Genomic DNA, 22,611 nt, shown 5'->3' on the forward strand with positions numbered 1-22,611 from the left:
GTTATAGTTAAGTTGCACTACAAAAAAACCTATGAAATTCAATGGAAAAACATTACTACATGGATGTTATTGTTACAGGTAAAACCTAAAAAAAACAGAAATTCACACGTTATGGTAAGGTTGGCAACCATAACTCACGCTACCACTGTGCACTGCAAGGATTAACACCCATGACATCAAAGATGACATCACAAATGTATTATGTTTTATGAATGTGTGCTAATAAAGATTGATAGGTTAATTTGTACTGGTTGTGTATGTCCGTTTTTTTTCATTTAACAAGGCCATCGTAAATGTGAAGTGCTTAGCACTAGTTGGGATGATTGCAAGTATGAAAAATGGAGGAGGCAGACGATCGACGCACCTGGGTTTTCTATGTGCAATCACAATGAAACCATCCGTAGGAATACCACTATGGGCCGCATGTTTGCATGCACACAACCGCCTGTAAATAGTTGCATGAGCATCCGTTTATCTGTGGCACAACTGCGCACATGCGTATATCGTCCTGTGACGCCTGGCAACCCAGTCCCTGGTGAACATATGCAAATAAATGTGTGATGTTTTTGTAGTAGGTGGAAGAGTGCACCCATGTCCTGCGAGTATTTATGCACGTAAACAATCCACCTACTGTATCATGCTCACGCAAGCGTATGTAGAAATGTACAATGTGCATGTGCCATATGTTTAAGTAGTCCGGGGATGGCAAGAGTATAGATAGGAGAACTATGCACGTGGCCACAAAGTATAACAGCTAATGTACGTCTGGCAGACAAGCTTGCAAATGGAGACCAATGGTGACATCACCATGGCAACAGATCAATGGTGCGCGTGGTCCCTTATTTGGCGGACACTCCCCAGATCCATACACATCGAAAGAGGACATTATTCTGCACTGTATGGAGTGTTACAGTGATAATGCACCCTTACAGATATCCTCCACTCTTCCTTCTACATGTAGATGTTGTAGGGAAAGAGTCAGTGCCACTTTGCAGTGTCGCATGCTCCACATCAACCCTATAAAAGTGCACACCCCACAAGTGCTCTGTTTGGCTTTCTAGAGAAGACCACCAGCGCACATTGGTTGGGGCAGAAATTGCTTTCTCACTGATTGTGTGCCTGCAAACTACTTCTGCAAGTAATGGCCACCAGAGCTTCTGCTACTACCTCTGACTCAGGAGCACCCACACCCTCACCACCAACACCTCCTTCTGAAAGTCCTGAGCAAGGGGACAGGCATCATAATGTGGAGGGACATCGAAAACGAAACATGAAAAGAGTGGAAGCAATCCCAATTGCCTACAGCCAACGTCAATCCTGGGTGTGGAAACTATTTAGGACCATTGGAGATGTGCCAAAATCTTGTGCAAACCAAGTGCAGTCCGCTGAGTGCAACATAGTACTCAGCCGCGGAAAACCTGGCTTGTACAGCTATGGCACCACCTCCATGCGGTGTGACCTCAAAGCTCACCACCAGGCAGCTATTCGGAGGCTAGTTCCTTTCCAAGCAGGCAGTAGGTTATTGTCCTCTACAGGGTCTTCTGCATCTGCTCTTGCCACCACTAGGGACACTCCAGTAGGCCACTTCATTCCGCAAGCAGTCGTGAAAGACATACGCAGTGCAACAGACCCCTACCTTTCAAAGGTCGCTATATTGTGCATATACTGCAACGCGGTACTGTGTAGGGGAGAACATTTACAAAGTAATTTCGAGGCTTCTGTCTGGGAGCATGGCAAACACTGCCCCCTACCCAAGTAAGGTACAACCCACATCTTCTGCTCTCCACGTCCAATTTATTATCCCTGTGGTTGGTACCCTTTGCCAAATCTCCCTTCCACTGCTGACTTTTCTGGCATGTCTTATAGCAACAGGAAAAATGTTACACAGCTAGAAGTGTGGGGAACAAAAATGCTTTTTTCAGAGCCACCTTCCACTGATCAAAAATAGAAGTTGATTGCAAGCATGCAGGCGGTAACACTGTCTATAAGCACTGCGTACAGAGATGGCAACAATGGGCGGAGGGATGACGTCAAAAGCATTGTATGCACATGCTAAAAGAATTGGTGGCTCTTAAAAGAGCCTTTTTGTGCTGGTTGTATTTTCAACGGTAAAAGCAGTGAATAACCACAGGGAAAATGCTTCCTATACTTGCAGGAAGCACTGCATGGCATTTTGGATATTACACAGAAAGATCTCATTGCCAGCATGAGTCAGATGAACTCCATCTGAACGAAAAATGTTCCTACTACTAAACATAATGTTTTCATTGTGGAAGGAGTACATGCCAACGTTGCACAACAAAGTGCAAACAGCCTTGTTCACATTGCGCCGCACTTTCTTCATGTGTGGGCCACAGAAGGAAGAACACAGCCACATCTGTCTCTGGGCAATGCGAGAAAAAAATATGTGTGATTTTGGAAACATTTCCATGAGTTGCCGAAATGTCTCCTTCATTGCAAAATTGTGAAATGCCAGTAAAACACCCTAAACTGTTGCCTCCACAATGAACAACAATAACATCTGGATGAGCAAGTGTCACCAAACTGGCACAAAGAGGATTTGCATGGAACCACTGCCTCCCACGTATTCCGTATCAGTCACATTGACATTATGGAAACCAATGTGTGCTGCTAGTGCACAACGTTCTGCGTAAACTTGTACCCAATGTATCCACGAGTCACCCAACAGCCATATAGTCCGCCTAATTAACGGCACACCCGTCCCCGTAGTCATGTCCACTCCTATTGGCAAACATACATTCTGGCACAATTTGTTGCTACACACCACACCCACAAATTCTTATTGACCAATCCCAACTCCTGCACAGTCCCATTTCCATTGCAGCCACCCTCAAAAGACCCGGATGTAGCACGTGCAGGCCACAAAAGGCGTGGCTTTCGCCAACATATTTCCCTGTATACGGGGCTGCACAAACACATTTTAAGCATCGTAGAAAGTGAGCGTCTTCGTAGAAGTTGTGCAAGATGTTTTTCTTTCTAATTTTGCTAAAGGTATCTGTAAATAAACACCTTTTTGGGTGCTCCTTGTTAAGGGTGCCTCTCGGCTTGTCCTCCGTACATTACTACACGTGTGTCTGCAGCGTACATTGCATATAGTGCAACAGTTTACTAATTGAAATAGAGGTAAAAAAATTCCACAGCTACTAACAAACATCACACTACAAGCACTAGCGTTGTAATGGGCACAAAAGAACATCCTACCATGGAACACAAAAGCAGACACATACGTGAATCGCTAAACCTAATTCCCATTTCCATAGCAAGCACATTACGAGGGACAGCATGTAGCACGTGCGATTTCCACAACTACCGTGAATTCCGTAGCACAGTAAATCAGGGCCATTCCTTCTTCCCTTTCAAGTACTCTTTCAGCAGCACTCCCTGATTGGCTACTGTTAAAGTAATGCATACACATCCACCAATTACATCCAAGAACTGTTTATGTAATGCTATCACATCTATTGAACAGTGAGTAACAGCTGTTAAACACACAGAGGTGAAATATATTGTAAATCAAAAGCACCTGCATGAGAAAGTACTGCACAATGATCTACGCGTTCTGCACCCACACACATCAGCATCCCTACCCATCACCACACCCAGTAGGAATTACTATTTTTTGTACAGTACAGTTCCAACTGTGTTATGTTATATGTGCATAGCAGCAGTGTACCTAGGAGGAAATCTACATAACGTGCTAAAAATTTGTATCGTTAAGTCTCTCATCACATACCATAAAATTCCTCCTACAGTGGTAGGTGGTTCCAAAGGTAACATTTGCCCACAACAGGCATTGGTATACAAAAAGGTTACTCTGTTCTTTTGTTCCATCATTTTTGCACTCAGTACATCTTTCCACACCTCTTCTGTTATCCTTTCACAATCTGCACTACTACATTTGTGAAGTAAATAGACCTACACTAATACACACACGTTTTTCATAACAAGTGGTACACTAAACTCCCAAATAACCCACCTACTCCCTTAACAAACATGCTTACGCTCCCACGCGCCCTCCATATTGTACACCTTCCTTTAATACATCCTACAATAAACCTACTCTCTGCAATCAACAAAGTAAGTACAATATCAGCATGCTTTTGTATATTTTACTAAACGAGTGCACTATTGTTGTACTGCAGCATATAAATGTTTGCCCGCCCAGCAATATGTACTTCATTGTTACTTATTACACCTCTACAGGTGCTAAGTTTTTGTTATGTCGCCAATATTAGAGTAATGGCCACAAACTAACATAGTGTCCCCAACCTAACCTTACACACTACTGTACAGCCACACACATGCAATTAAATAGCTGACTACCCTCCCATTCAACCACTGCCTCACATTACACACATACACATGTGAACATTTGCACACTTCCCTTTCTTTGCCAACAGCTACTACACAATGCCTACCAGATGGCAATTCCGTAGACAGCAAGACATAAAGATAACCATGCAACCTACAAACACAACAAGTATCCATCCACTGCAGGCTCAACATGTACAGAAAGGTGAAGGAAAAGATGTAATTGAGTCATGAAGGAAAACTGATGCATCTACCAGTAACAACAGTGTAGGCGATCTGGCAAAATGTGAGAATGTAAAGAAAACCACTGCATACAGTGGAACACACACTACTGCTAAGAGAGCACATACAAATGGTCACGTAATCACAAGCAAGCACCCTAAAAAGTAATTTTACAAAAACAAAATCCACCACAGAGTCCTTCAGAACCATACAAGTAGAGGGCAGAAATCCCGCTCAACCCTCAAAACCTAACACAGAAAAGTCATTGTAGAAGCTCTTGTAGACAGTGTTATAAGAGTGAAGCAGAAATTGTTTATAGTAATTTTGAAAAGAATGAAACCACTAACAAGATTAATTAGTAAATTGCAAGCACAAATTCGAAACAAATGCAACGTGAGCATATATACCTTTGACCACATCTGTACAGATGAGTAGAGTCACACCACCAACACAGAGCCATACTTGAATGAAGAATCATACAGACAACAAACTAACCAAATTGCCTTAAATTAGACGAGGGTATGAAAAGATACACAATACCATAATGGAAGAGGCAACACTGCTTTCGGAAATATCCCATCAAACTTACACGTCACTCTCCAATCCACCAAACCAACATGCCTCACCTACAAATGGCCTTGCACATCAGTTTGCAACGTTCGCCAAAGCCTAAACAAAAATGTTCAGCAATTCCTCAATCAGTATGCCAAAGGCAAAGACAAAAGAAGAATGAAAATACTGCAAACTATGGACTCCTGTCCAGTGAGCAACTACACTGGAATACAAGGACATTCCTTAGCCTGTATTTCTGGACCAGCTTGCAAAAGCACCTTCCACCGTATTGAAATGTTAGCAACCCACCATTCAGCAGTCAGAAATCTAGTGTACAAACTGTACTATGCAAAAATTGCAGCTTTAGCCCTTCAACATGTAAATGATATTCTCCTGCACGGCACAGCCAAACAAGTGCTCGATGAAATTCAGCACATCCAAAGGAAATACTGTGGAACTGAAGAGCAGTTACACACTCCAACATTTTTGGACAACAGTACTGACAACAATGCAGCTCTCAACTTTTTATATCACACATACAGAAAATAAATACAAAAGTACAAAAGCACTTCTACTGAAATGCCAAACCAAGTGTGTGTGTGTGTTGTCGTAGAACTTTCTATAAAAAGAGCACCAAAACTGTAGATATCATGCAGAAAATAGAAGGCAATGAAGAATCCTAATGGTTTCAATAAGCTCTGTACCTTCTAGCAAAAAAAAGTACGACATTACCAACACCTCCATACTGTGCACATACTGCACTGCAAAACTTGACAATAACCAAAGGCCTTTATGGGCAATTAGGAATAATTTGGAACTATTTCCACTGCCAAACGCACTTCAGCAGCTTACTTTGCATGAGAGCATTATAATACAAACAGTGCAACCATTTCAAGCAATAATACGTCTTCAACCAAAAACTGCAAAATTACCTCCCACTGAATTGTGGTAAAGTAGTCTATTTAACTTTAGATCTCAAAGAAAATGTAGACACTCTACGAGTGCAAAGGCCAATACACACATCTTTGATTATCCTGGTGAATGGTGTACCTACAAAAGACAAAGGGGGTAATTCATAGAATTTAGTGCACAAGTGGCGCACGCGGCTGGCGCACAGTGTGTGTGAGCGAATCTCTGCGCCAGCCACGTGCGCTAAAATCCATTTACGCGCACAGCGTATTCATGGATTTCAGCTACCAAAACCAGCCGTGGCGCACAGTGGCGCAGCGACCCTGCAGCAGCGCCAGTTACGCCCCCAAGAGCGCCCCTCGCGCAGGGAAAAGCCATCAAAATCCCCAATCCAGCGCAAAGGGCTGCGCTAACCCTGTACCAGCACGGCAAGCGGGGTACGTGTATTACTGGGGTTTGCAGGAAGTTTCACACACGATTGGCCCTGTGCGAGCGGGTACGTGTATTTCAGGGGTGCGCGGGAAGTTTCACATTCGATTCCAGCAGGGTACGTGTATTTCAGGGGTGCGCGGGAAGTTTCACACGCGATTTCAGCAGGGTACGTGTATTACTGGGGTTCGCGGGAAGTTTCACACGCGATTGGCCCTGTGCGAGCGGGGTAAGTGTATATCATGGGTGCGCGGGAAGTTTCACATGCGATTTCAGCAGGGTACGCGTATATCATGGGTGCGCAGGAAGTTTCACACGCGATTTCAGCAGGGTACGTGTATTTCAGGGGTGCACGGAAATTTTCACACACGATTTCAGCAGGGTACGTGTATTACAGGGGTGCGCGGGAATTTTCACATGCGATTTCAGCAGGGTACGTGTATTTCAGGGGTGCGCGGGAAGTTTCACATGCGATTTCAGCAGGGTACGTGTATTTCAGGGGTGCCAGGGAGTCCTACACGTGATTTGGCAGTGTGGGTCCTCCCAGGTGTTCCCTGTACACCCTCCACGGCCCCTGCAGGCAGCCCACACCACAGGGGATGACCCTGCACCCCTGGTCATGTGCCGTAGGCAGCCCACCCAACATGGGCATGCCCCCCAGCAAAGGCACATGTCTCCTTGCACTACTGATCACCAACTCATGTCCCCTTGCACCCCCACCCCCCAGCAGTGTGGGGCACCTGCCAGCAGGCCGTCTCTGCCCTCTTCTTCACTTGGCGCTGTGTAGAGGGAGACATAGAACACAAGCATCAGGGTACTGTACAGTAGTCCCCTAGAGAGGAAGCAATAGCAGATGAGTGGCACTGTCAAAGATCACTTCCATCATGTCCCTCCACAACACATGGGTCAGTGCAGGCAAAACACATGCAGTAACAGGCACGGCGCATGCTATGGACATTAGCATACATGTCCAAGGGACTCTTGAAACCTACAATGTTGTTTTGGAACTCACATGCATCATGGGTCATGCCTATCACATGGACACACTTCACCGTCGTTTCATCCATCTGGCCTCGTACACCCCAGACACAGTGGATGCAAGGATCGCTAGGCTGCATCAGTGAATCTTAACATTGTCACAGACATGTGTCATGCATCCATGGCATTCACAAGTCACAGACACGCAGGTCAGACACACAGACATGGACACCATACATGCACATGGCATCAGCACCCACCCCTCACCCCCACCCATGTCCAGGAACAGAGACTGGCATGTTCTCATGTGTCCATTCCGCATAGGGCTCCCCATGTTGCATTTAAACACATGCACCAACCGTGTGGTTCGCACATTACTGGTCCCACATGCATGACCATGATGTCCCTGCACACACACATGCGTACATGGCCTATGTCACACATACAGGCAAGTATCAGACAACCAGCACACTGCAACATGCCCTGTCTCACACAGCAATGCTTGGCCACTTACCGCTCGACTCCAGGAGGGTCTGCCTCTCAAGGATCTGGGCATGGAGCGCTGGGTGTACGTGTTCCAGGACCCTCATCTGGATGGTACTCATGCTGCCCCAGCCCCCCTCCACGAGGCGCCGGGCCTTTATGAGGGTCCTGGACCTCAAGTCCTCCAGCGCTTCTTGACTTGCTTGATGTTGCGGGTTGCCACCCCCTCCGCGTTGATGGCAACCACAAAGTCATCCCAGATCCTGTCCCGTCCTTCCTTATAGGCGCGTGATGATCCGAAGAGGGCATCATAATGCCCCAGGACAAGCTCCACCAGGACACCAACTTCCTTCTGACTGAAGCTGGTGGCCCTCTGCCCCTCTGGCTGGGGGTCGCCAGTGGTCTCAGATGGTGTTTGCCCCGACATGGCGACCCCCGAGGCAGGCGTGGGTGGGCAACTGGGTCCTGGGGCTGGGCTGTGGAGCGATGGTATCCCAGTCGGGAGTCTTCTGTTCCAGCAGCGGTGGGCACCGCAACTGGACCCCTGCAGATGGCTGATGTGCAGGCACCAAATGGCAGGGCACGAGGGCAGCAGGCAGTCAGGCAGCAGCAGATGGCAGGTGGGAGTGTGCTCGGGGCTCTTGGGGGCAGTGATTCGGCCTTTTGGGCAGGAGCGTGGTCTTCCGTGTGTTTTCACGTGGCCAGCTTGATACAGAGTGATTTGGCATGTGAAAAAATTGCACGTCAGTGTGTAATTCAAGGAAAGGCCCTTAGCGCGTAAGCGTGTCTGCACGCATACGCGATTTCATTGGACCAAAGGCCCTTAGTGCGTAAGCGCGTCTGTGACGTATCGCGCACGGGCATTGCCCTGGCAGGGCTTGAAGATCCCACGTGGATTTCCATTGCTCTGTATGTGCTATCCGCGGGGTGCGGTGCGTGTGTTTTCCAGGCGTTGGGGTTCACACGCTATTACTTCACAGCGGTTGGGTGTTGGCTATGCGTTCTTCTACATGCAGACGGTGAGTGGTACCCCGCTCACCCAAGGCCTATCGCGTGTGAAACTTCCTGCGCACCCCTGAAATACATGTACCCTGCTCAATCGCGTGTGAAACTTCCCGCGCACCCCCGAAATCCACGTACCCCGCTCAATCGCGTGTGAAACTTCCCGCGCACCCCCGAAATCCACATACCCCGCTCAATCGCCTGTGAAACTTCCCGCGCACCCCTGAAATACACGTACCCCGCTCAATCGCGTGTGAAACTTCCCGCGCAACCCCGAAATACACGTACCCCGCTCAATCGCATGTGGAACTTCCCGCGCACCCCCGAAATACACGTACCCCGCTCAATCGCTTGTGAAACTTCCCGCGCACCCCCAAAATACACATACCCTACCCAATCGCGTGTGAAACTTCCCGCGCACCCCCGAAATACACGTGCCCCGCTCGCACAGGCCCAATCGCAGTATGGGACATTCATCATTGCTGTATATTACCACTTTTGTAATGCGCAGGGACGCTACCGCCTGCCTTCGTGTGGCAGACGTGTTTCGGCTTGTGCGTGTCTTTGGCTGTGCGCGGCTTTGCCCTATTCGATTCCATGAATACGTGTGGTTCAAGTGCGTGTGGGCGTTCCGTCTGCTTCCCTGCAGTACATCCCCAGTTACGCCCTTATTTTCGCGCGTTGTTCCCCATTCCGCGCGTTACGCCCCGTGTTCCGCCCACTTTCTGGTGGATGCGCCGAGGTTGTGCGCTTTCACTGTGCGTGTCACGCACGCCGTTCGGGATGCTGCAGTGACATGTGCGCCATGCACGGGTTTGGCGCACATCCCGAGGAAAACACGCGCAGGGACTTCCATGAATCGCACACATGTGCCTGTTTTTTCGCGTTTGCGCCTGCTTGCGCCAAGATTTTCGGCGCACGTTTGTTCCATGAATCGGCCCAATTATAATTTGGCAACACCTAGTGGACTTAATGAAAGTTAGAGAGGTGTTTCAGTACCTTAAAGAAAACAATGAATACTACAAGGAAATAAACGTTCAAGAAAACCTGAGAGAAACAACCAAAATAATTCAGGACTCCTGAACAAGTGGCCAATTTCAGCATCTAGATCCTAGTGCAGCCTCCAGTATTTTAGACCACTATACAATTCACCCACTGCAATCCAAAGACACCATAGACGATGCACTAGAAACATATCAAATGCTGAAAGCCAAGGAGCGCCAATCAGTATATGGGAAGAAAGTTCGGAAACACAAGCCTTTCCTCTACTGATGAAAGAAGCACACAAATAACAACATACGAATACTGCTGTTTACAAATGTATTCTGAAGACCCTAGATTTAGACGGCACGTGGAGTGCATATTCGACCTACTCTTTGAAAGTGAACTAGCAATGCTATGTTATTGAGTTGCCCACACATTAAAAACAAGTTCCCATTTCCAAAACATGTCTACTTTAAAAGGTGCAAGAGAAGGACGAAGTTTTAAAAACAAAACAGGTATAAACATGACAACACCAGGAGAGCAGTGCTCTCTCGATCCAGTAAATGTTTCACGCTACTTTCATCATTGCTTCCTTGCCATGCTGCACTTAATTTGCAATAAAGCACTTCCTCCCCTCGAAGAAGTGGAACACTTCTTTTGGAGAAAAGAATATCAAGCCAGAGGAGCACCACACATCCGCATGCTTTTGTGGATTAGAAATGCTCCTAAATTTTGTGATGAAAGTGATGAAACTGTTTTGCAGTTCATTCACAAATATGTCACTTGCTAAATCCCTTCGGAAAGTACCCATAGTGACCTACGAGCACACATTTTGCAATTCAAAAGACACAAGTGTGGCAAGTATTGTCGACGCAAATATAAGAACATAGGCAAATACTACACCAAATGTCGCTTTGGTTAGACCAGTTTCAACAGCAGCTTCATGTCTTCTGTTTGACACAGTGTGAAAGGAAAATCTCCTAAAAACACATACTGCATAAAAAGGAGCGAAACATCAAAGTACATCAATGATTACACTGCAATTATTGCCCCCCTATGGAATGCCAATATTGATGTACAGTGCATTACAGACAATTCCACTGCTGTTGCACGATATGTCACCACTTACTTAACCAAAGCAGTGAAAACAGAGCTCAAAGACCTCTGGGATGACATTTCCTCTGACAAAACACAGACTGATTAACTCTTCTACTGATTGCTCCAGCTGAGTTGGTAAAAGGCACACACGTTATTAAAATGAACCTGGGTAGAATGCCATCTTTTGGAGTACAGAGCCAGGACAACCAAAATCCTAAAAGGCCTGAACTGGGCCACCCTCTACAAGGAGTGCCTTTTTTATGCTCAGAATAGTTTAACAACTCTAGGCCAGTGATTTAGCCTAAATGGGTGATGTGGAAACTTTGTGGAAGAGTTTCTGTAATGTAAAGCGTACAGGGAAATGCTCTGCAGGACGGGGGTGAAAAACATCCCCCTTCTGCATTTTAGGGAAGCCGCTCACTGCCCTCTTTCCAAAGTGTGGTTTACTCATGTTCTCTGGATCCGAAGACTGCCAAAGAAGGCCCTAGTAGAGGGGAGCAGGATCTTCAATGGTGCAAAATCAAAGTATTTACCTGCAAAAAGATTGTCTAATTGAGACTGACAAATGTAGCAGCACCCTGCAGCATGAAAACGGGCAGCAGTCTGTAATGTGCGGTTTGCAATGTTCCAGCAACCAGGAAATATCTAATGTCTGTTTTCTAAAAGAATAAGGACGCTTTCAGTGGTTTCTTTTTCTTTTGCAAATAAACCTTATTTGTACCTACATCTATTATCCCGCCTCTCTACTTGCTGTGTAGTGTCTGCACATTTTTAGTGTTTTTTCCCAATGCGTGTCCCTTGTCTGTCAACGTGTGAATTGCTGCTCCCCTTGCTTGTGTGACACAAAAGAGCGATGGCTGTAAGGTTTTGAATTAATCAGAGGCATTGCTGTAGGCAACCCTCCATGAGTATTTGCTGTTCTGCTTAGTGGCCATTGACTGATGGCATTTCTGTTTTGGGTGACATTACACATTTTCCAGTGATGAACACAAGTACAAGGAACCACTCAATGGAGCGAAATTCTCCTATTTCTTTGTCTGCCATTTCCTTCTATCCAGCAATCATCCTGCCCCAGTCACAGAAATGGGAAGCTTCTGAGCCTTTATTCCCATTATAACTTGAACTGTATGGTAGAGGACAGTCACTAACATGGAGTTTTTCATGAACAGGACGTATAATATTGGGAATTGTTGCCTGGGGCTCAGAGGCTGTAATGTGGAATAATATTCTTCAGTTATTCTACCCGTATTCCGTAATGCTGTCACGTTAAAAGAAAGCTAAATAGTGCCATCTAGTGGCCGATAAAAAATATCACTAGGTCATGAATTCACATAGGCAGCAATAGAATAGAGAATATACACTCACATAGTCAATACCTGATATTAATGCTCTTAAGATACAATGCCGACAGCACCAAAAAAAACTGCAAACTTACTGCCTTCACACACGGACAGGTATCACTTGGCAAAAACACCTTCACAACTGTAGTCATAATCTACCACACAGGGGACTCCACCAATGGAGGCCTCTATACTGCATACAGTAGAAAGCATCATCATGGTCAGACTGCAATGATACTTCCATCAGTCCCAAGCACAGATTACCTGCAAATCTTGCAAATGCCTACTTAATATTCTTGTGGCCAAAATGTACTAATTGATGAACACATGTACTATACCTTACTCCCCAGCAGCAACCAGTACCTTCGTAAGTAGACAAAAAATGTTTTTCCTTCCACACTATCGACCTAAACCAAAGTACCATACTGGAAGCATTGGTGAAATGCACGAGAGTGTGTGTTAGACAATGTTATCCTCAATTAACCCAAGGAGTACAGTCACACAAACAGTACATGTACACAAAGCACGGTACCAATATTTTCCACTTGAAATGTGCAAGGGAAAGTGCTAAGTATGAGGGTTCAAAACTATACTCAGTAACCTCTAAAATCACCACTTACGCAAATGAGTCAGCAGCTCTCTGAGAATTGTCATACATCTTCAACACATATGGACGTACCACCATGTTACTCCGTAATTGGACAGTACTACTTGAAAGTGTACACAGATGTCTATGTAACCACAGGAATGCACAAGCTTCTCTGCATACCCTTTATAAACGGGTCACTCTAAACAGTTGGAATACGCCACCTGGTATGTAACTGTAACCTAAATACGACAATGTCAATTGCAGCATCACAACTACCCACCTCAACCTTCACCAACTACTGTGCTACAAACATAACGTCACACACTTCCAAACTATGAGCAGTTACAGTACGCCAACAGTTATGTAACTACAGTCAGAATTCTGCATTAGCACAGAACAATGTCATAATACTTGCAAACCAGCAGCAGCAACCAAACGCATAAACAAACAGTGGTACAAAAAGGAAGAGGGAAAACATTTACAAATCACCACCTGCTATACAACGCCACCCATCCTACCAACATGTATAGTCCAGATATCGTACACCATTACATTTCCTCCTACTTGAAGAGTACACCATACAAAGTGCTCTACGCACTTCAAACGTCACTATCATTCATTGTGTACCATAGTAGCAACAAAATGGCAAAGGTTTTTTTTTTTAATACAGCATGGATTTTTTTTCCCATGGACCCAATGATTATGCAAAGAACCTCAGGAACTGCGCTGATTGCACAGTACACTTGGTCAAAGCATAGTATTTATGACGTACTAGTTATGGGGGTCCACAAAATAAAGAAATGTATGCTATGTAGTGGACTGCAAACTAACAAATACCTGCGCTAACATACTATGTTCTCTTTTCCCACAGATAATGGAGCAACCAGTACCACAACATTTTACACTCCATACACAAAACACAGTGTAGGCCTTCCTCAATCCAAACAGTAAGTCTTCAACGATTGCTATTATACTTCTGTACAATATCCACAGTGCAATAAGTGCACTTATTTCTGCTATGCACATACCAATACCACCATTTGCAATGCACACCTATATTACACTGTGCAGCTTGTGCCTACGTCCTACATGCTTCACTACACCCTGTACATTGTAGGTCCTCCAGCCATGCACTAAACATTGTACACCCTGTCCACTATTGCCACTGCACTGCAGAACTACACATGCAAACATCTATCGACGTACCACTAACCCCACATATTACACAGCCACCTACCCCTTAGCCCCTACAGTTGACATTGGCTGCTATTTCTTCCACAAAATACATAACCTGTTTCCTACGTATGATGGTCACCTAAGCCTCTCATAAGTGCACACACTGAATAAACAACCCTACAGTAAGCTATCCTACAATCTGCACAATCACAACAATACAATTTCATGCATGCATCAATACATCTTACATAACTGTCCTAACTGCTGCAACATTTGGCTCCTTGCTTTCCACTGGCACTGTGCAGGCCGTTAGGTGATTTTCATTGTTATGAACACCATTTCCAAGAAACGTATCCAACCCATATTTCACTGCAGCTCATACAGCATAGCTCCCCAGCCATATTGCAACCACTGCCTTACTACTTAACTTTTAAACGTCAGTTTCCCTTTTCATTGTGCAAATGAAACACCATTTAAAGCCCATAACCGCCTTACAATGTTAGACAAACGTTCACAATAACTGCTTTCCTTTCCTGAACAGTAGTCCCAAACAAGGTCATGCAGCACGACACCAAACTGCATACGATAGACCACCCACCCACGTCTTCTGAAACAGCGAACACAGTCTGACATTACCCACTGTTGCCTGTTAACACACTGCAGATATACCTAGTCCTTACCCACAGCCATCTTTGCATTCCCGGGACCATTTGTACGGCACCATCATTTCAACTTCTATATTGGTTTGGCAGAACAGTCCACAGCGCTTTTACACTGAAGAAATTAGGGAAGTACTAAAGCTGCAGGTGGCTGAGGGGTGTGGGAGCACTGCCAGATGCCACCCACATTTAAGAACCTAAATGAACACAGACAGTTCTCAGTCTCACTGCGCTGAACAGTGCAATAGTGATAGGTGTTCAAAGTAATTCAAAGAAGGAGGGATTTCTCATGACTCGAATGAGTTTAATAACGAAGTAGCCTGACACGTGTTTCGAGTCATGACCGACTCTTCATCTGAGGCTAAACATAATGCACAACATAATGATGAACAAAAATAGTATAGCACAGCATAAACAGTTTGAATGAAAGTTGTCCATTGTGAAACAAATCAATATAAAATTGATAAGGACATTAGTACGGACATTCAACCAAAAGGGCAAACACAAGTGCAGGTAGGCCAAAAAGAACAGCAATTGCAGCATATATATTAAGATAAAATCAAATAGCAACAAACGAAGATAATCAAAAATAATAGATAAATAAGATTGGCACAGTACCATATTAGGAGGGGATTGAATTGAATGGATAATCCATAGGTTACGGGATGCATGTAAGAAACATGGGTAAAGAAACAAACAAGTTGCAAGGAGTTAGTTATAATTCATCCACGGAACAGCTATAGCAGCGCAGTCAAAGAGGCAAAAGCCGCCAAAAAAAACAAAATTGGAATCATAAATAAAAGGTACCTGAAAGTTTCAAGAGCTTGCCTAACCAATTAAGTATATCATGGCCAGTGCCAGATGCACTCTCTAAAAAGGAAGAGAGAAGAAAAGAATTTTATTTTATATGAAGTGTTTAAATACGCTGTTCAAGCACAAATGTGAAACTAAGGAAGAACAAGAGAGTGCGAGATTAAATGACAAATCACTATCTACAGGAGAACAAGATACCTCGAGGTTTAAGAATTCTAATTTTTCCAGATTTTAAGGATCCGTTAGGCACAGATCTTTTGTCCGATTGGGAAACCAATCTCACCAAACCAATCTCACCACAAGCTCCAATAAAATGTTGGAACTTCTGGTTGAGCATGCTACACGTGAACATTCACGTACAATAGTTGAAATTGATAAAATGAAAGAACAAATTAATCTTTTTGATGCACCGAGTGCTACCATTGATAAAAATTTCAAAACACTATATGAAGTCCTGCGCAAACACCAAGATGAGGTAAAAATGCGCAAATCAAGAAAATGTTCTCGCAATGATCGCGACTATAGAGATAATCGCATCTATCCATACCAGGCCAAATATGATGAGGTCTCCAGATCCCGTTCTAGCAGCCTGACATCCACCCCAGCTAGTTCAGAAGTAGATAGTGACTCAGAGCCTCAGACCCCATCAACATCTAATTTGGGCAATGCCATACATTCTGATTCTCTACCACATGACATAGTACAAGACGAGTTATTAGACTCTGAACCTAATTCTTCGGTTCCATCAGGCCCTTTGCCTTTTTTGGAGCAGCTCAGACGCTTCAAGAAAGGCAATCGGATTGCAGCAGCAAAAAAGGTGCGTTTTCAAATGCCAGTAGCTTCAAATATATTGGCCCCAGGCATACTACCAGGGGCACAAGGGGTGGTAGGCCAAGGCAGCGGAAACGCTCCACCCAACAGAAGACAGACCCGAGCAATGTCTCAGTCCCTACAACAGTCAATCAATCTGAACCAATACATTTAATTACTAACTTAAGCTCACATCCGCTCTGCTTGGCCGAAACGGCTGTTCTCAACAAGGGTCTTTCGTTTGTGCCCTCAACTACCAACAACTTTGTGGACATCCACATTGATCTTTTTAAGTTTACACGTAAACTCAAGCTTAAAAAATGTTTTGCAACGTAAGTTCACAATTATAAACCTTTACCTCCCACTCCTATTCCGTCTCACATCTCTATGCAAACACTTCTTACTACTCATGTCCTTATGACCCTAGATGATGTTGCACCACAAACACAAACCAGCATTTCAGAAGTTCTTAAAGAATTAGATGTTGTTCAACAAAATGTTTCCATCAAGGAATTAACCAGGAAATCTAAGTTTACTCCTACATTCCCTTTTGATAACGTCATAGACACTTTCTATCAGGCAGTCTTTAAGGATATCCATTCATTGCAAGATTATGGTGCAATTTGCAAGCCGTGTTATAAGCACAATCTTAATAAAGATGAGTTTCAAGCAATGGTACATCTGTCTGGCAATTCTGAATTGATTATTAAGGAGGCCGACAAGGGCGGGAACGTTGTTGTCATGGATTGTGCTGATTATATAACTATGGGCTTGCAGCACTTGAATTCCACCGGATGTTATTTGATTCTTTCTAATAATCCTTTGAAGACTATTCATGCGACAGCCAAGGATCTGATTACTAAATGGCATACAATAGGCCTTCTTACGGATGTGGAAAGGCAATTTCTCACTGTAGACGGACCTATTATGCCCACCATTTATTTCCTCCCAAAAATTCATAAACAATTCATCAATATACCAGAAGGGAGACCAATAGTGAGTGGGAGCGTTGGTACATTGGAACCTATCTCTGTCTATATCAATGAATTCCTGTTACCTGTGGTGCTTAACACTCCTACATACATTAGAGATACCATGCACACTTTACAAATTCTTGACAGTTTAGATTTTCAAATAACAGCTGGCTTGTCACTCGGGATGTAAAAGCATTATTTACCTCTATTGATCATCACAAAACATTAGCAAGTGTGGACTTTCTTTTGCGTGAATTTTCTGCATCATTTTTCGAACTCATTTTGATGGTTAAAGAATTTTTGCTGTTTACTTTACAGAATAATGTTTTCATTTTCAATAACATGTACTTTAAGCAACTAATTGGAGTGGCCATGGGTGCAAGCTTCGCACCAGCTTTGGCCAACGTATTCATGCATTCATTTGAACAAAAATGTGCATTTGGGAATGAAGCTTTTTTACCTTACATGAAACTGTGGAAACGTTATATTGATGATGTTTTGTTAATTTGGAATGGTACACAAGAAATCTTGCTTGAATTTGTGGCCTATCTCAACAATAATGATTGGGGTATACAATTTACTTTGACCTACAGTCAGACTCACATACATTTTTTTGAACCTTTCAATTGATATTACTCCAAATGGGTTGGTGACAAAAACTTTTCGCAAATCCACTTCTGTCAATTCAATATTACATGCGGACAGCTGTCACAAAAATCATGTCATTGTAACGCTCACCTGATTCCCACAGAGACGCTGACCCGAACTGGACTGCTACCGTTTCTTCTATCGTGAGGCGCAGGGCCCAGAAGATGCTCTGGACGGGGCCTCCGAATTCGGATTGCCTGGCTTGTAGAGTAAGTTTTCTGCAGGTGGAAGAAAAGGGATTGGTTACCAGGTGGGGTGGATATGTGTTCCCACCAATCTCCCATTTCTCACTCTTCTTGAACCCCAACTTGGTTTCTGCGAGCTCTCACCTTAGGTATTGTAAAGATGAGCTCTCCATCCTGCTTCAGGTGCAGGGGTGCGTAGATTCCAGTTACGTCACTGGATGGGAAATAGTTGCGGACACTGTGTCCTTTCGTCTCTCCTGTGGTAGCCGTAAGTATGAGTGTCTTTTCTCCACAGGAGCCGGGGCCCAGAAACCTAAAGCAGGTATGTCTCTTGGTGAGTATTTGTTCTCCGTGCTTAGTAGTGCTCACCATGTATTCCTCTTATGCAGGTGCTGGGATGTAGCTGGCGTCGTAGCCACGGTGGAGGAAGGTAAGTGAAAGAAAAGCGACTGCTTACTTCTAATGATTGTCTTTTTCTGCTTACAGGTACCGAGATGCTGCCGGCGACACAGCCGCTGTCGCGTGTGATGAGGCACGTAAGTAAGTGGAAGAAATGTGCCTGCTTTAGAGCGGGCACCTCTAATGACTGTCTTTTTCTGTTTTTCAGATGCCGAGATGCTGCCGGCGTCGTGGCCGCGGTGGAGTTCGGCGAGGCCACGGATGGGTAAGGCAAGGCAGCGCGGCTGCGAGCGTTTGAGAGCGCTGCTAATCTTGTACCTTTCCTTTGCAGGATCATCGGAGGTAGGATTGCTGAGGCCGGATTCCGGTAAGTATTATTTCTAATGCTCGCCTTCTCTTTTCTTGTCTGTTTGCAGGTGTTCCGGGTGCTGGCGGGCGTGTCAGGAGCCAGGATGCAGGAGCCGACTCGGTGAGCGTCCTGCTGCTGATGCAGAATAACGCGAAGCATGTGTATTCCATCGGGCGTGGTTTAAATAGCAGAGAAGTGCTTCAGGTGTGTGTTCTTCCACCGGCTCCACCCAGGTAAGAAAAGAGTTCCTGAATAGAGGAAATAGTTCCTCCCAGCCCTGATGGCTGGGGACTTCAGCCAGACTGGATTGTTCTGGGTAAGTATGCAGCATGGTCTGCCTCAGGTAAGTCCACCCAAGCATTATTACACAGTTTATCAATATGAGCCCGGCGCCTATGGCACCGGGACTGAAGACCTTTATGAGCCTGTCACCAAAGGCGCCAGGACACGGTCCAAAGGGCTCCTGTAGGGGTCTGCTGGGTCCGGAGATGTGGAAGAAGGGTCTGCTTCCGGGGGCGCTGGGCCAGTCCTGGCTCCTTGGGAGTAGTGCTCATGACAGCACCCCCCCTCAAGGCCCCTCCCAAAATTGTCTTCCCCGGGGGTTTTGGTTTATCTGGAAAGGTTCGGTGAAATTTCTTGATTAGACGAGGAGCATGGACGTGGTCATAGGGTTCCCATGACCTCTCTTGAGGCCCGTAACCCTTCCAGTCAATCAGGTAGAACAGCTTTGATCTGATGATCTTAGAGTCCAAAATGTTTTTAATCTCGAATTCAGGTTCTCCATTCAATTGAATTGGTTCTGAAGGTTTGGTTAGTCTGGTTCCAGATTGCATGGGTTTCAAAAGCGATACGTGAAAAACAGGATGTATTCGCATATGAGCTGGCAATCCTAGTTTAACGGCCACTGGGTTTATTATGGCCGTAACTGGATATGGCCTCAGATATTTGGGATTAAAAGTGCGTGGTCCTTTGAGTGATAAGTGTTTGGTGGACAACCAGACCTGGTCCCCAATCTGGTATTGAGGGGCCTCGCTTTGGTGTTGATCTGCTCCTCTCTTGTACCCTTCTTTAGCTTGTTGTAAATGTGCAGCAGCTTCTTTGAAGGCTTTGGTAATAGCAGTGTGTAACTGATCCACGGCGGGTGTTCCAAGATCTTGAGGTGGACCGAGGTTGGAAGTTCGAGGATGAATTCCATACAAAGTTAGAAGGGGCTTTGCCCGGTTCCAGAGTGAACGGAATTATTGTATGCATACTCAGCTATCCAAAGGATGTCCTTCCAGTTGCTCTCTGACTGTTGTAGCATGCATCGTAAATATTGTTCGAGAGTCTGGTTAGTTCTTTCAGTTTGACCATCGGTCTGGGGGTGATGGCTGGTTGAGAGTCTTACATCGATTTGAGCCAATTGACAGCAACTACGCCAAAAATGGGAAATAAACTGGCTTCCTCTATCTGAGATTAGTACCGATGGGAATCCGTGTAACCGGACAATGTTTTCAAGGAATTCTCTGGCTAGTACTGAAGCTGAGGGTAAGCCTTTTAACGGAATGAAGTGGGCCATCTTGGAAAACAAATCCACAATAACGAGAATAGTGTTGTACCCAGAGCAGGAGGGTAAGTCTGTGATAAAATCCATAGAAAGGGTGTGCCAGGGAGACGGTGGAATGTCTAATGGTTGGAGAAGACCAGCCAGTCTTTTCTTTTGACGCTTGTTTTGAGCGCACACACCACAGGACATCACAAATTCTTTTATGTCTTTTCTCCACGAAGGCCACCAGAATTGTCTTCTCACTTTCTCTTCTGTTTTGGCAACGCCAGGGTGGCCCTCTATCAAAGAATCGTGATAGCAGGAGATTACTTGCCTTTGCAAATCGGCGTGTGGTAGGAATAATCGTCATCAGAAATAAGGCAATTCATTGTTTAAAGTGAAATCCATTCCTTTTTGTAGCCAGTTCTGCAAGTCTGTTGGGTTCAGAAATTGTTTAACGTTTGCCTCAATGTCCTCGATGGATTGTGAAGAAATCAGGCCCAAGATCCTTTGTTCAGGAATTATTGGTACAGGCTCTGGGTTGACAATGGTGTCTCCCATTCCAATCCGGGAAAGAGCATCTGCTTTGCCATTTTTGCTGCCGGGGCGGTAAGTGATCACAAAGTCAAATTCGGCAAAGAACAGGGCCCAGCGGAGCTGTCGAGAGGATTGAGCCTTGGCGGTTTTCAGATACTGTAAATTCCGATGATCGGTGATCACCGTGATGGTGTGTCTGGCCCCAAGGAGATAATGACGCCAGGCCTTAAAGGCGGATTTAATAGCTAACAGTTCCTTGTCTGTGATGGCGTAGTTAACCTCAGGCGCCGAGAATTTTCGAGACCAGAACGCCACGGGATGTAATTGGTTAGTCTCTGGGTCTCTTTGTGAGAGGACCGCTCCCATTGCTAAGCTGGATGCGTCGGTTTCGACGATATAAGGGAGATCTGGGCGTGGGTGCTTCAGTATTGGTGCAGAAGTAAACTTGGCTTTTAGCTCTTGGAAGGCTTGTTAAGCTTCTTCAGACCACTCAAAACGTTTATTCTTTCTTAAGAGAGCCGTGATGGGTTGTACCACTCGTGAAAACTCCGGAATGAATCTGCGATAAAAATTGGCAAAGCCTAACATGCTCTGAACACCTTTTACAGAAGTAGGTGATGGCCATTTGAGAATAGCGTCCACCTTTCGCGAGTCCATGTGGACGCATTTGGGTGTCAGGATAAAACCCAGAAATTCGACTTCAGTGGCATGGAAAACACATTTTTCAAGTTTGGCAAATAGTTTGTGTTGGCGAAGTTTTTCAAGTACTGTTCTAACATGATTTCGGTGATCTGCTTCCGAAGAGGAGTAAACAAGAATGTCATCTATGTAGACGACAACACAGACGTCAATGAGCTCTCTGAGGACATCATTCATAAAATATTGGAAAGCGGCCAGCGCATTACATAGTCCAAAAGGCATCACTTGGTACTCAAATAACCCATATTTAGTGCGAAACGCTGTCTTCCATTCATCGCCTTCCTTGATCCGTACCAAGTGATAAGCCCCCCGTAGGTCTAGTTTTGTATATATGCAAGCATCCTTCACCTGGTCAAGGAGTTCCGGGATCAGAGGTAAAGGGTATCTGTTTTTTACCGTTATCTGATTCAGAGCGCGGTAGTCTATACATCGCGGTAGTCTATACAGGTTCTGAAGTCACCTTCTTTTTTTGGCACGAAGAACAGAGCCGAGGATGCAGGGGACTTCGATGGACGAATAAAACCATTGGCCAAGTACTGATCCAGGTACTGTCGCAGGTAAAGGTTCTCAGGCTCGGTAAGGGCGTAGATCCTGCTGCAAGGAGGAGTTGCACCGGGTAGTAGATCTATCTGGCAATCGTATGACCTGTGGGGCGGTAATGTGTTAGCCTGTTCCTTTTGGAAAACATCTTGAAACTCTCGATACTCTAGCAGTAATTGCAAACTGTCGGCCGTTACTGACGCTAGGCCAATGTCTGATCGTAGATAGCAGGTTTGTGCACACTCTGGGAACGTTATCGTCTTTGCTCGCCAATCAATCTGAGGATTGTGTTTTTCCAACCAAGGGATTCCCAGAATTATTTGAAATTGCGGAGCCTTGATCACGTCGAACACTATTACCTCCCGATGCCCGTCTTGGC

The 22,611-nt window shown here is 45.1% G+C and overlaps 1 protein-coding gene across 3 annotated transcripts in view; it reads right to left on the reverse strand.

Moving 5' to 3' along the window:
• LOC138537920 (coagulation factor XIII B chain-like) overlaps positions 1 to 22,611 on the reverse strand; it is a 656,126-nt gene that overhangs the window by 510,583 nt on the left and 122,932 nt on the right. The window lies entirely within an intron of this gene.

This window comes from Ambystoma mexicanum, chromosome 1q (assembly GCF_040938575.1).
Source record: "Ambystoma mexicanum isolate Mex_15411 chromosome 1q, UKY_AmexF1_1, whole genome shotgun sequence".
Classification (NCBI taxonomy): domain Eukaryota; kingdom Metazoa; phylum Chordata; class Amphibia; order Caudata; family Ambystomatidae; genus Ambystoma; species Ambystoma mexicanum.